Here is a 12,732-nt window from a genome sequence, read left to right on the forward strand (position 1 = left end):
TGCGTCTCGACAGCTGAAAGAGCATGAAAAGAACTACCCACTCATGATCTAGAGTTGGCAGCGGTAGTATTTGCTCTAAAGATATGGAGACATTACCTCTATGGCACGAAGTGCAAACTTTTCACTTATCATAAGAGTCTCCAATATCTCTTTAATCAGAAAGAGTTGAATATGAGGCAAATACGCTGGCTAGAGTTACTTAAGGACTACGACTGTGAGATACTTTACCACCCCGGTAAAGCCAATGTTGTTGCTGATGCTCTCAGTCGGAAAGTCAATCTTGAAAGAAAATGGCCAAGAGCGTTGAGAATAGAAGTTATCTCGACAATTGTTGAGAGTATAAAGAAAGCTTAAGAAGACGCTTCTGAGAAGAATAACCGAAAGGGAGAACGTTTGGGCAAAAAGTTAGTGTTCGGTATAAACAGTCACAGACTGAAGGTATTCCAAGATTGAATTTGGGTGCCTAAGTCGGGATGAATAACAAATCTTTTGATGGAAGAAGCTCACAAAACCATGTACCCGATTCATCTCGGTAGCACTAAAATGTATAGGGACCTAAAACCCTACTACTGGTGGCTGACGATAAAGCTTGATATCGCAAAGTATGTGGCCGAGTGTGTGACATGAGCTAGAGTTAAGGCACAACATTAGAAACCATATGAGAGTTTAGAACCTTTACCTGTACCTATGGGTAAATGGGAAGACATCGCTATGAATTTTTTCACTAAACTGCCCAGAACAAAGAACGGTCACGGCATGATTTGGGTGGTCGTGGATCGCTTCACTAAGAGTGCGCACTTCATAGCAGCCAATGAGAAATGGTCTATGGATAAGCTTTCGAATTCTTACGTGAAGGAAATTGTGAGGCTTCATGGTGTTCCCTTAACGATTGTATCAAATCATGACAGCCGTTTCACCTCAAGGTTTTGGAAAAGTTTACAAGAGGAATTGGGTACAAAGTTGTGTTTGAGTATAGCTTACCATCCACAGACTGATGGTCAGAGAAAACGGACGATAAAAACACTTGAAGATATGCTGAGAGCATGTACCCTGGAATTCCAAGGCAACTGGGATGAACATTTGCCTTTGGTAGAATTTTCCTACAATAATAGTTTCCACTCGAGCATTAATATGGCACCTTATCAAGCTTTGTACGGATAGAAGTGTCGTACGCCTTCTTGTTGGATTGAGGCTGGGGAAAAGAAGTTTATGGGACCCGAGATAGTCCATCAGACTGCTAAAAAGCTGAAAATAATTAGGGAGAGACTGTTAGCGGCTTAGGGTCGTCAAAAGAGTTATGCTGACAAAAAGCAAAGACCGAGGACATTTGAAGTTGGGGATTCGGTTTTGCTTAAAGTCTCACCATGGAAGGGACTTATAAGATTTTGTAAAAAGGGAAAGTTAAGTCCAAGATTTATTGGACCGTTTAAAGTTCTTCAAAGGATTGGGAACCAAGCTTACAAGCTAGAACTACCAAAAGAACTGTATGGTATTCATAGCACTTTCCATGTGTGTTATCTGAGGAAGTTCACGGGAGAAGTTCCCGACATAATTCCAATTTCTAAGTTAAGGATTGATGAAAACAAGAGGTTAATTGAAGAACCGAAGGCAATCGTTGACCGTAAGACTAAGAAGTTGCGACGCAAGATGGTCGAATTAGTGATTGTTCGTTGGAAACATATGAATGGGCCAAATCTCACATGGGAAATGGAGAGTGACATGATGAGTCGCTATCCACATTTGTTTGTTGATGTGTGATTCCGGGGATGGAATCATCCTAAGGGGGAGAGAATTGTAACTCCCTTGTTTCTAGGCTAGGCATTAATGTTGATGTAACAGTCTAGGTTAACCTTTGTAAACCGTTTTGAAATAATAAAAATGTATTAGTTGAGTATTATGTGTTTCATGCTTAATTGTTGTGATTTAAATGAATCAAAAATAGATATGAGTGTTAAAATAAAATATTTGATAAGCCCAATATCTATACTCAAAGAGGTAGTGGTCGTGACAAGGATTTCGGATATATAAAGAATGCCGAAATCTGAGTTATAACGAAGAAGTTAAGACCTGTCGAAGTTTCGCGACAGAACCGGTATGACACTGCGTGACGTAAATAGTGAATTTACGATAGAGCGATATTTAGCCTTAGTGATCTAAACGAAAGTCGTAGAATACGTTAAACCAAGAGCGTGCACAAAAAGAACGTCTAAATCTGACTTCGTATGAGGAAGTTATGCTTTTTTCTAAGTTTCAACTTAGCGGTATGCAACCCAAAGTTCGAATATGAGATCGAGTGATTTCTAGCCGAAACAATCTAAACGAGAATCGAAGATCTCGTCATTAGTAGTGCAACGGTAGAAATACAGACGAAAACGGACGTCATATGAAGGACTTATGAATTTTTAACGGAGTTTTACTGTCCCGGCCTACTAAAAATAATATAATAAAAAATAAACTCAAAATTAGCCAACAGAGTCTAAATGAAAGTTGTAGAGCATAATCTCACCTACGCGTGGATATAAAGAACGTTGAAAACGGAGCTCGTATGTGAAAGATATGAATTTATGAAGTTTAGGGCACAAACTTCAACACCTGTCAATACTCACATAGTGAGTAAGGTGTTCACGACGTGAACAGGCTGATTGACACCTTCCAGAGCAAGTGGACAGATGACGAACGCCATGAGCGGAGCATGACCAAACTCACGACGTGAACTAGTGGTTCACGACATGAATATAGGATTTCTACCCTATAAATAGAAACCGAAGGGCAGACGAATTTGGTTGCTAATTCTCTCATTCTCTCACTCTCTATACCCTCTCTAGCCATCTTTTAACCCCCCCCCCCCCCCCCCCCCCCGAACTCCCGGTATCATCCCGACATCGAAGCTACGAAGATCCGGAGAAAAAGAGTTTTCGAGTCGAAGCTCTGCCCGTGAGAAGCCCGGTTTTTATCTGAAAACCACATTGTAATAATATATGAAGTCATGTATCCATAGTCAGAACATGTCATAACAAGGTCATATCAAAGTATAAATTCCATAGATCTCTGGTGCGGAAAATCGTGTGTGTCATACGCTGCTGCCATGCCGAATCCTTTCCCTTCGAGGAAGAAGCACCTGAAACCAAAACTGAAAACCATAAGCACAAAGCTTAGTGAGTATCCCCATCATACCACATACCATATAATCATATAATGCCTAGCATATCTGGGTGCCGGTCTCCCCTTCGGTCTATTTTAACCGGTAACCTGGGACTATTTCACCCTACTACTACCACATAAAACATATAAATCATATACAACCTAGCATATCTAGGTGTTGGCTTCCTCTTCGTTCTCTTTCAACCGGTAACCGAGGAATATTTCACCCCTACCACTACCATATAATAACATAGCATACTAGCACATAAAGCATATCAGATAGTGACATACCAGACAATTATCACTAGACAATCATCTAAGCTATAATCACCTACTAGTGGGCTGACATTGGTGCCTTCAACCTATTCCTACTGGAGGGTAACTCACCTCAATGTCACGTAGTAGCTGAACTGTCCTCGGTGTTGGGATCAACTCCTCTCAAACTCCTACACATAACAATCCCCTTTAATTACTCTTCCATTCTCATAACCCTTATAAGGTTCAACTCATGTCAAAGTCAAAGTCAAGGTCAACACCCTGGTCAAGGTGAACCTTTGGTCAAAGTCAACATCTGATTGACTCAACTCACCGAGTTGGTCATCAACTCGCCGAGTTCCATAATCCATAAGACCCTGAAGCCCTGCTCCTACTCGTCGAGTTCTTTCATAAACTCGTCGAGTTCATCCTCACAACATAGTCGGGACCTTTTACCCACAACTCGCCGAGTTCTCCTTCATACAGAGCCGGGACATTTTGTTCATAACTCGCCGAGTTCCTCCTTGGACTCGTTGAGTTCTTTAATCTTTAAGCCCAAAACATGTCCAAATCGCCGAGTCATCTCCTAGACTCAACGAGTTTACTCAGTAACAAAAAAGGTTAGGGGACCACAACCCAACTCATCGAGTCGTATGAACAATTCGTCGAGTCCCCCATAGTCCAAATCCATACAGTCATTTTTAGTCAGGCTTAATGCACCCAAAACGTTGATCTCGTTCCCTAAGGTCGATATATCACGTAAAGTTTCTAACTTTACGTGCATGCATGGATTATTTAGCTCAAAAGCCCTAAAAGTTGCTCATTTGATGCATGGGACTCCCATGGCCATAAAGTTGGCACCTTTATGCCATGGAGTCCCTTAAAGACTCTGGATCTGAAGTTATTATTCCTAAACATGCTTGCATCCATGAATGGTTCCATAATATGCTCTGAATGGCCCTAAACTATCCCATGAAGAGATCTTGTAAAAAAATAGACAAGGTATAGACTTTATACATCAAATGAACTGGAAATGAAGTTCTTTTGGATCCAAAGCTCCTTCTTTCAACCAAGCACTTCTAGCTTCCACTCCTTAAATAAAACACCAAAGAATCACTCCTTTTCACTCATACACACTCACAAATCTCAAGATCACGAATTAGGGTTTGCTAGACTATGGGAGGCGATGAGGGAGGCCACAATGGGGGTGTTAAGGTCTTTAAATAGGGTGCAAACCTTGAAAATTAGGGTTTCACTTTGGTGGCCTTACTCGTCGAGTCGAGGCTTCTCGACTCGCCGAGTAGACTTCAAGTCTCGCGTCCAAAAATCACATCCCTACTCGACGAGTTTGGGGCCTCCAACTCGTCGAGCCCCTTTGCAAAAATGAATAATTCAATATTAAAATACATACCATGAATCGGGCGTTACAACCGGTTTGACAATTTTCCCGTTTTCTAAAATGTTCATAACTCATTCATATGAAGTCGAAATTATTTGATTTTTTTTCCAATATGTAATTTGGAATTTGGAATTCATTTTTTACTATACAAACATATGTTTTGGTTACATATTGAATCAGACACATGCCCCGAAAGAAAGAATATCGATGCTGCATTTTTCGTTTCAACATTTTTTTGTTTTTTTTTTATTTTGTCCCATTTTTTTTAAATGTGCATAACTCATTCATACGAGGTTAGGATTACTTAATTTTTTTCCAACATGTAATTTGGTGTTTGTACTTCATTTTAGACAATAAAAACACATATTTTGGTTAGATATTGAATCAGTTATAGACCTCAGAAGACAGCATATCAATGCCATGTATTTTCTGTTTCAACATTTTTTTTTGGAATCTATCCTACTTTTAGAATGCGCATAACTCACTCATATGAAGTCGGAATTACTTGATTCTTTTTTCATCATGTAATTTAGTGTTTCTACTTCAATTTAGAATGCAAAAAGTCATAATTCGGTTAAATATTGAAGCATTTACAAGCCCCTGAAGATAGCATATCATCTATAATATTTCAATCGGTTCTAAATTGAAAAATAACCGAAAAACTGGGACCGGAACCGGTGTTAGAACCGACGGTCCGGTTCCCGGTTCTTATAATATAGGAAAACCGATTCCGGTTCTAAAGCTCATCCCTAGTTGAGATATGGAGCTCCAAACTCCATTAATAGAGAAAAAACTCCCTGAACCATGAATTATGAGGTTTTAGACAATTTAAAATGTAATTTCATTGATGCACACTAGATCAAATATAAATTAGAGTATTGGTAATGATTTAGTAATCATGGAGTGAGTCAATTGATGTAAACTCCATTAGATCTAGCTTTGGTGGAATCTCATGAATGGAATATCCAAATCCATTCCATGGATTCCGATGTTTGAAGCTTAATAACTTAATAATATGTTAGATTGTGAATTTACAGTGAGATAATGCGTTCAGATAAGTAATTGGTGATGACTTGATCATTTGAGGCCATTAAGACATTTGGTCAAGTTGGGATGCTCATATAAGCAACCTCAAAGCTCATAGGACATCTCAAATGTCTTAATGAATAATCAATAAGGAAAATATGACTTATTTGTGCATATGAGAAGTGAATAACCTTTATCAAATCCATAATAACCTTTTGGTGAAGTTGGTGACCATTAGAGGTCTAGGGAACATTTTACAAAGCTTTTAGCAAACTTTGCATAAATGGGTGTACAACAAGGGTGACACAGGGCATGTCATAATAGGCATACATGACACAGGGAATATAATGAATGAAGCGGGGTGTGTCACTGTAGTCTAATGTGACAAGGATCATGTCGGGTGTTCTATAAATTGCACTTTTTGTGAAAAACCTAGTAAAGTGACCTCTGATTGCCCTTAAACTTTATTTATAAGCTAATAGGAAGCAAATAACATTATAGGAAGGTCTAAATGATAAAAATCTTAGAGGTGTATTTTGGTCATTTCGGTAATAAGTACTTGGGAATGACAATACGTGGTGTCTAAGCGGTACACAAGCTTAGAGGAAGGAAGAATAGCTTGGAATATATTTTAGGTGAGTAGTATTGAATACATGTTCCATAAACAACGAGAATTGATGCTTTTATAATGTGAACTAGGTGGGGACCCCTGCGTTGCGGGGGTCGGATGCGACAATTTTTACCGTTGTTTGTTCTTTGTAAATGTCATTTGATCAACTATTTGTTTATAGTTTGAGTATTGTTATGAGGCAAATCAAATTAAAAAACATACATTGTCCCATTTTACTATATTGTGGCATATTTGAGTGCATGGGCAAATTGGTCTTTCAAGAAAATTGAAATATGAAAAAAAAAACATTACATAAGGGTAGTTCGGTCACAAACTATTAATGATAAAAAGAAGTTATTTTTTATTGATAAAATCAGTCAATTTTAATAAAAAAAACTTTGCATTCAATTTGAACATAAAAAAACTGTAAATACTGTCCCATTTTACTGCACTGATGCATATTTGAGTGCAAGGGAAAATTGATCTTTCAGCTAAACGTATGGTGTGAATGAGTAGACTACCATATGGTATAAACGTCATTTTGAAGAACGCAAAATTTTGACAGTCTACCTTATTATGTGTCGTAGGCCTATCGATTGGCGTGAAAACCCATGAAATTAGAATATATATATATATATATATATATATATATATATATATATATATATATATATATATATATATATATATATGTAAGTACATTGTTAATTTGGGATAAAGTACCTATAAATCTTATTCATTGAATTTCCATCCAATAAAATACATGAACTGTAAATATCCAAAATAATAGATAGAAATACCGCAAATGAAGCCATGCTTCATAAGCATCTTTCTTTAGTTCATTTACTAATTAACCCTACATAAAAACTCTCATTCGGTCACGATTTATGTATGTATGGATTGAATCCAACAAAGTGTTACTCACCAATAAGGATAAATGTAGAGTAAACTAAATGGAAAATTCGTGCTACCATAAGTTTTTCCTTTAACTACTAAGCAATTTTTTCTTAAAAAAAACCTACAATTATCTTACCTGGTAATTATTCGAACAACATCCAACATCATAATACAGGTATTGCACCTCCACAAATAAATGCTAGCATCTACGTGAGACACATATACATCAAGTAAGCTATAAAAATAACATACACACATAAAAAAAAGTATAGAAACTTTGTTGTTGGAATCAAACCAAGAAAGAAGGGCAGGAAATGGTCTAACATATTCACTAACGGATTCATGAACATCAGAGGGGATGTTTCTCACAAGAACCTAAACAACGAATAAAAACAAATCAATAATATTTTTTCTTCCAATAAAGATAAATTAATAAGCATAATAAAGTAACAGTAATCTGATATGGGCCACACTTTTCAGTAGCAAGAAAATGCAACCTCATGTTATAACATGTCCTAAAAGTAAAGTAGGTGTGCCGCTTGTTAAATCCTCATAAGCAGCCACAAACGCCTCCTGTTATTTATGTATACATTCCACGTAGAAAATTTAGTTAAGAAACCTAATCGAGAGGGAATGTAGGATTTAGATAGTACCTTGGACCCATTCGAGAAGCTGTGAAGGAAGACACAACGGTTTACAGAACCCTAGCTTTTCTTCTTCTTCAGAAATCACATAAAACCACCACAAATAGAAAGAAATTAGAGACAACCAAAAATTAGGGCATAAAAAGAACAACAAAAAAGATAAACTTAGCTGTACACTGCCAGTCTGAATGCAATAATAGTAAAACCCTTTTGAGTTTAGGAACCGGGTCCAAAAATCAACCACAAAGACAAAAACAGGGCAAAAAGAGAATGGATAGTGGTATAACATATTAACATTACATACTTGAGGCGAATTTGTAACTGTTGAGAAACTTTAAAGTCGAATTTTTTATCAAACTAAAAACAAAAAACAAAATATGTGTTAATAGATCTTCAAAACGAAACGAAATTGAACCAACCTTGCAAATAATTAGTTTCATTTCGTCGTGTAAATTTGGAGTAATTCAAAAGATAAAATGAAGTACATACCATCAAGTTTGAAAAACACGTTCTCACTCTCAGCTTTCATTTTTGGATCAATATCAAAACCCATCTACCTTAAGCAAAGCTTCCCTGCAAACATCAAAAAGGTAATTTATATTTCTTGAGTATATGCTAATTACAACAATATTGTGTCTTTCTGTAATTATATTAATATGCACACTAATATAAGATCAATGGTTAATTTCATACAACCTTTCAATTTGAAATGTAGTAGTAGTAGATGTGGCTCCTGCACCCAAAGACTATTGAAAGATTTCCAGGCCTGAATTCCATACCTATCAGTTAAAAAAATGACCAAAAACCCTTGTAATCAGTTAATATACATAAAAAAAATTAAAGTAACAAAATAATAATGTAACAGGTCTAAAATCTCTATTTGGCATTTTAACAAACAATTGGTGGGCATAATTCAATTGAGGTTTTACTGAGCTTTACCTGGAGTGATTCCATATCTTCAATCGGTCAACCTTCAACTGGTAGTAAGTAATCACACAATCAAGTCGACAGAGAAGCAAGGAATCCAAACAACTGTGATTGTTATATGAAAATTAAACAGAAAAAGAAAAATTCTACCTCTATGGCTTTAATTTGAGAAAAATTAGGTTGGAGAAGCACCTGAAGGTGGGGTTGATGAATCGAAGCACCAATGGACCACTTCAACCTTTGTTGTATAAAAAACAATCAACAACCGAAAATCGTATGAACATTAGGATAAAATAAAAGCAGCTGGTCAATTAATCCCAAAACAGAAACCTGATCAAGAATGAACATAACATGTAGACATCACTTTAGAGCTATTCCGAGAACTATGAAGGAAGAAAGAAGGCGGCGGTTGAAGATCAATTGATCTCATCTACCGGCTTCTGAGATGGTGAGAGGACTCAGTTTAACATAGGAAAATCGAAGCGGTGGAAGGAATTGGAAGGCAGAAGACGGATATATATTAGTGACGGTGGATGTTGCTCCTCTTGCTGGCCGGTCATGGTGATCAAAAACCGATCCAAAACTGCTCACCTTCTCTAGCACCTCCGAAGGAAGAAAGAGAACGGAAGGTTTGGATGCTCATCTGAAATTTTGAAGAGTCTCAAACTTGAATCTTCTTATAAGCACTTGGAGAAGAAAGTCGGGTGGCTTCTCTGGTGATAAATCTTTTCCACTTTAGATGAGAAACATCGCACATTTGACGAAATCAGTAGACAAAGATGAAAAGCGATATTGGATAAGGAGGTGGTGGAAGGATCCAGAAGGGATAAATGCAAACGATGATCAACACGTGTGTCCTCAAACTATACGAATATTGACATAAAATGACCCTAAAGACGATTCTAAAAACCTATGGGCCAATTTTGCCAAAAAACCAGCATGTTTACTATTCATTTAAGTGGCCACTTTAATATATATATATATATATATATATATATATATATATATATATATATATATATATATATAGAAGAATTAGTTAAAGAGATTTAAAAAATACTTTCCATGTGTTACTTATGTGCTCAATTACTTATGGATTGCATGACAATTAATTTTTATAAAGGAGTTTAATAAAGAGAAAAAAAAAATTATGAGTTTTAAAAGAGTTCTAGCATGAATAGTTATGCATTCATGTATGATCGAGAAATGACTTGTGTGTCCTTCCAAAGTCCATGGAAAATGAGACTAACATATTCCCCTAGAGGGTAGTGTGGTGTTCTAGACATAACCCACTTATACAAGAGACTAGCTACCTCTTCTAAGGGGCCAATGATTTGATAACTCACCCGTACCCATTAGGAGAATAAGAGAAATGAGAAAAGGCGTGATATAGGGTGATATGTCCTAAATATGTCATAGTCTTCAATGCTATCAAAACAAGAACTATGAGTGAGACTTATAGATGAACGGGATGGGTGTAGTTGCATATTGCATTGAATTCTTCTACTTATGATGTATTTAAATGATTATATCTTGAAACGATTTTAAGGGTTATGAGTAATGTACAATAAATACTTTTAAGTTTTTGTCAAAATATTTTTCGAATTATTTACGCGTTTGAAAAGATTTTAGGAAATTGACCATATGTCAAGCTAATCCTTGACTATAAACATAGTGAAGTCTTGGTATTACTCACTAGGCATTCCTAATGCCTAACCTACTACTTTTTAACATGTATTCATATTCTAGTAGCGTATTAAGGATTAAATGATGCATGGTATTTTAAAGACCACTGGGATGTAGTAGTAGTCGCTTGTGTAATGATATTTGAATTGTTAACCCTCCTCTATATCCTTTTGAAACTTAAGTTATTTTCTATACATAAGGGCTTTTGGGACCGTTTTCAGCAAATGAAGTTCAATTATTTTAAAATGTGCTTTAAATTGTAACAACTCAAAACTTAGCCCAAAATTTTCATTAATAAATTTACCAAAATTAAGATTTCACAACCAAGTGATCAATACATAATTATCCCAAAACACTCAGTATCACAATATCATAGTTCACAAACTGTCCCAATAGTAAATCTCACAGCGAGTGTTTACAATTAGACATTCGCCTTCCTGCGGTCCTCGGAAGTACTTGCTACATATAAATCAAGAACTGTAAGCACAAAGCATACCGAGTTCCCCAAGATACCACATACAAAAAAACATAAATAAATAGCTATGGTTTATCAGCAATCCTAGGGAGTATCAGCAGTCCTAATGGGCTAACAGCACGCCCCGTAGGTTATCAAAAATCCTGGAGACTATCAGCAGTCCCGGTAACAAATAAACATCATAATTTTATCATAATAGCTAGACCCAACTGGTTAGTACCAATACAACTATTGTACCAAACAGGTAAGAATAGGTGAGGAGACTCACCTGATACCGACGACAAGTAAATCTCACACCCGAACTGTCGAATCTAGACTTTGGTTAATCAACAACATAATTAATCCTAATTAATAATTAAGGTCCAAATCCTACTCGTGAGTCCAAATCCTACGACTAAATCTCCTAAGGGAAAAAAAAGACTATTTTCCCTTCTCTTGGTCTAGAAACCCCAAATCTTGACCAAAGTTCAAAATTCAACAAAAGTCAATTGCCTAGCGAGTATGTTGGGCGTAGCACTTCTTACGCGGGGCGTACAACGAAATCAGAATCCATCGGGGGCAGAACCGACTACGTGAGGCACAGCCAGGAGTACACGCGACATACTCTGTCTGCCTCTACTTCCACCAACTTAGTATCTTAATCCCTTAATACAACTAACCTAACCTCAGATATGACTATTCTAAGATGTCTTAATCCATAAAGTTGTTGGCTTTAAGACTTTGCATGGCTAGGAAGGACCTAATGCAACAATTTTAACTTTTAACACACTCTAAGCTACTATACTCATGCATGAACCAAAGGATTGATCAAACAACCATTTTTATGAATCCATAAGTCCTAAAATGCATGAAAGGACAACTATAATTTCCTGGAGTGCTCCAAAATCATAAAGGTCCAATCTTGGAGACAAAAGTTCATAAAAATTCAACCATGAAAATCTAATGAAAAACTTGCCAAGGTGTAGACTTTATACCCGTAAATGATGCACAAAGAGGAAAGGTTTCTGGATCTTCAAGCTTGCTAGCACTCACTCCTTCTTCTCTAGTCTCCTTATTCCACTACAAGTACCAAGAACACTCAAAAACTTGCAAAAGCTGACACAAGTAACACAACTCGTGATTAGGGCTTCGGGGAGGGTTTGGTGGCTGATAAGGATGATCAAATGAAGACATAATGTTCTTTAAATAGGGGAAATCCTTAAAATTAGGGTTTGAATTCTAGGCTAGTACGCCTGGCGTACCACACGTACACCCAACATGCTCGTTGGTCATCTGCGTTCCAAACTGCATGAGTACATTGTGCGTACTCTTAGGTACGCCCTACGTACGAATAATTCGCAAGCCTTTCTCTCCAAGGGACCAAATGTGCCACTTTTTATAAAGATTCAATTATTAATAAAAGTACCTAAAATTAGGATGTTACGTAAATGATTTTTAAACTTAACAACCAAAAGAAGGACTAGATTTCATAGATTATTTTATCTATATAGAGATAAATATAATTATTCCAATGACAAGTGGGTTGATGAGGCTTTGTGTGGGAATTCACGTTGCGAGGTGAGAGTTGGAATTGAAAAAAAGTCAATTATTGGAGATGTCTCTCATTGAGAGTGTCCATCTTAGTGACCGCATTGATAAATGGGTTTGGAGTTTGCCAAATGATGATGTGTTT

The 12,732-nt window shown here is 36.7% G+C and overlaps 1 long non-coding RNA gene across 7 annotated transcripts; it reads right to left on the minus strand.

Moving 5' to 3' along the window:
• Window positions 1–7,190: 7,190 nt before the first annotated feature.
• LOC145097392 (uncharacterized) lies at window positions 7,191–9,680 on the minus strand. Of its 7 annotated transcripts, none has more exons than XR_013704351.1 (7): window positions 9,230–9,680; window positions 9,050–9,137; window positions 8,912–8,949; window positions 8,669–8,751; window positions 8,462–8,545; window positions 7,982–8,047; window positions 7,711–7,901 (listed from the first exon to the last, which is right to left on the minus strand). It is a non-coding gene; the product is annotated as an uncharacterized LOC145097392 (long non-coding RNA). The 7 variants fall into 7 exon arrangements; XR_013704350.1 differs by having other exon boundaries at window positions 7,982–8,329; XR_013704353.1 differs by adding an exon at window positions 7,191–7,703 and having other exon boundaries at window positions 7,802–7,901; window positions 7,982–8,545; window positions 8,912–9,137.
• Window positions 9,681–12,732: the final 3,052 nt, after the last annotated feature.

This window comes from Lactuca serriola, chromosome 4 (assembly GCF_051521515.1).
Source record: "Lactuca serriola cultivar US96UC23 chromosome 4, Lser_US96UC23_V15, whole genome shotgun sequence".
In the NCBI taxonomy this organism is placed as follows: Eukaryota; Viridiplantae; Streptophyta; class Magnoliopsida; order Asterales; family Asteraceae; genus Lactuca; species Lactuca serriola.